The sequence below is a fragment of the Grammomys surdaster genome, unplaced genomic scaffold, assembly GCF_004785775.1.
Source record: "Grammomys surdaster isolate TR1022 unplaced genomic scaffold, NIH_TR_1.0 110698, whole genome shotgun sequence".
NCBI classification, from domain to species: domain Eukaryota; kingdom Metazoa; phylum Chordata; class Mammalia; order Rodentia; family Muridae; genus Grammomys; species Grammomys surdaster.
In genome coordinates, this window is record NW_021611186.1 from 2,347 (window position 1) to 5,476 (window position 3,130).

Consider the following 3,130-nt stretch of genomic DNA (forward strand, 5'->3'; position numbering starts at 1 on the left):
AACCCAAAACAACTGTCGAGCAAGTTTTCTAAAGAAAACTGTCAGAGATTGCAAAACCCTCTGATCTCAAAAGAACTATCTGTTTGGTGATTGCACTACCATGCCATATTCAGGCATGAACAATGTATGCACATGGCTGTGTAAATGCATTGGTGGAGATATTTATTGGGTTGTATTCAAGTATGTCAGAGTACTCAAATATAAAATGAATATTTAAAGGCACTATGGGTTGAAGTTCTCCCTCTCTCAAATGCAGATTTAAATTTGATGGCATTTTAACAATCAAAAGATTCCTGGATAATGAATCTGGAGAGGAGTTTGGTGGTTAAAGTAGTTGTTATACAGGTGTGAATCCTGAGTTTCTATCCACAGAATCCCATGTACACACTGGGTGAAGATAGCAGCCCACCTATAATTCCAGCCGAAGGCTGAGCTAGGAAAGTCCTTTAAGCAAACTAGCTAGCAAAACTAGTCATATTGATAAGCCCTGTGCTTGACTGAAAGACTCTAATCTCAAAGAATAAGGTGAAAGAGTGATTGAGAATGATTTTCCATCTCAATCTCGGGACCTACACATACACTGGGTCTACACATTTATGGCCTCTCCCAAACTACATAGAAAAATAAAAGATGCTTAGTGAGTGGATTCATTTGTTGTTGCTTTATTTTGCTTTTGTTTTTCAAGACATGGTTTCTCTTCATAAACCTGGATGTCCTGGAATTCACTATGTAGACCAATCTGGGCTCTCAATTTCACAAAAATCCACCTCTCTCTGCCTCCTAAATGCTGAGATAAAAGGCATGTGCCACCACTCCTGGCTTGGATTAATTCTTTTATTGTTGGAGTGGGTTAAGTATAAGATCACTCATCTTTTTCTTTCTCTTGCCTTGCCTTCATCTTCCTGTCTTATTGTGATACAGCAAGTGGAACCTCAACAAATGTACACACTTGGTTGTAAACTATGGAAACCTCTGAAACAATGTGAAATACATTTCTGCTCATAGTTGGTGGTCCAGTCTTATCATTCCATTAGAGAAGTATGTGTGGATTCTCTATACTTACCTTCTACTGTTTTGACCAACTGACCTGTGTTTAAGTGTTCAATACACACGCGCACATAGCATAGAACAATTATGGTTTATCATTGACCACCTACATTTATGAACACTTCAGAATCCCTCAAGTTCAAAACATCCCCATAGACCATCTTGAGCATATCTACCAGTCCAAATAAATGGCTCCAGGATTCTTGCCTTGAATTCCCTTCCTGAAAGATTGTGACCTGTAGGCTGAAATAAACCCTTTCCTCCCCAAGTTATTTTTAGTTGTTATCTTTATCCCAGCAGTAGAAACCTAACTAAGAAAGACCTCTTTTCCATGTCACTATGAATACAGTAGATGCCTTACAAATATGGTTGATTTCTTCCTATCTCACCGTTACTCACATTTGCCATTTTAAGAGATATGCAAGGGGCTAAAATAAAGCCATAATCCTCTGAAATTCTATGTTCATCTCAAATGCAAAATGATGACCCATGTTGTACTTGCCTTTCCTGAATCTTCCATCATTTTACTCTAAGCTGCTCCACCAGGACAAAATACAAAGAATATCAACTTTACATGTTTCCACCTGCTAGCAGCCCTGTTTCTCATATCCAACAACAAGAGACCAGAATGAGGTGCCTAAAAGAAATATACATTTTAGTGCTAGCTGATACCTTCATACTAAGAATGCTTGGCTGGTGACAGTCCAAAGTAACAAGACCCAAAATGGATGCCATTGAAACCCCATAGATGCTACAAAAGCTGGGTCTTTATTGCCCACTGTCCAGGCCCATGAAATCCCTCCTCACTCACCTCACTGCTGCAAGGGATGTCCTTCACCTTGAGCCAGGCCAGGTCTAGTGTTCCTTCACCCCTATAACAGGACTGCAGGCGGTCCTTAATTTGATCGTTGATCTGCTTCAAGATGAAGATGCACAGGGCAGACTCATCCAGAGATTTCATCTTCCACTTCTGACCCTTGGAGTAGACGGTGAAGAGGAGGTCATCATCTGGGTGGACTCTCAGGGTCTGGCCGAGCACTGCACCAGCTTTTGACAGGTAGGCAGCCTGTAACAAGCGATACTCCACCCCATTGCGTTCACAGCCAATGGGCATCTCTACGTAGGAGTTGAAGCCTGTGTCCTCTTTGCAAAGCCTCACAAGCTTTGAGGTGTACACCTGCTCCTTTGTTGTGGAACCTGGGGGAGACACCATCTCTGGCTGAAGGGTCAAAAAGTAAACAAAATTGCCACTGCTGAAACCATAGACATAGTAGATGTCAAAATCAGGGATAACCGTGAAGGTGTCTGAAGGGATCTTAATCATAGAGGCTACAAATTCATCATGGAAGACAAGCAAACATGCTATCTGCCTCAGCGTTCTTAGTCAGCTTCCTGCTGGAGATGGTAGGAAAATATTCAGGCTTGCCATCCACTGCTGTGGCAATAAAGAGTTTATCATTGAAGTCACTGTAGGAAACTATCACCCCAAAGACTGAGCCACTCTCGTTAACCCCCGAGAGGTAGTGTTCCTTCTTGTGAAAGGGCTCTCTCAACTTGAAGAGGTCCTCTAGCCTCAGGAGCTTACAGATGCCCTGGTACAGGCTCCCACATGCGATCAGCCTGTTTTCTTTGTAGTCTATAAGCAGCATCATGTTGACATTATTGGTGTTCGCCAGGGGCTCATTGCAGGTCTGAACAATCCGAGGTGGGTAACACTTGGGGTTGGCCCTGTCTGATGAGTCACCGAAACCTTGAGGTCACTAGAGAGTTTGTAGATCGTGTTGACAGCCCCCAAATAAATGTGCCCTGTCCTCTCATCCACCACAAGGTGATTGAAGCCCTTGCCGGGCTCCCCTTGGAATGTGACAAAAGAAGACTTCTGAGACAGCTGGGGTGGCTGACGTGGAAGCAGAGTGGAGGAGCCCATCCCTACCACCAGCAGGTGGGAGAGCAGGCAAGTCCAGTTCCAGGGCATGGCTTTCATCTCAGACACTGGTCCTCTCAGACACAGCAGCGCTCCACCACAACAGTCCCTCCGGGGGGCCAGGACTCAGCAGGGCTGTCTCCCCTAGTAAAGAAAAAA

General features: G+C 43.8%; 1 pseudogene; it reads right to left on the reverse strand.

Moving 5' to 3' along the window:
* Window positions 1–1,858: 1,858 nt before the first annotated feature.
* LOC114635510 lies at window positions 1,859–3,031 on the reverse strand (annotated as a pseudogene).
* Between the last annotated feature and the right edge of the window lie 99 nt (window positions 3,032–3,130).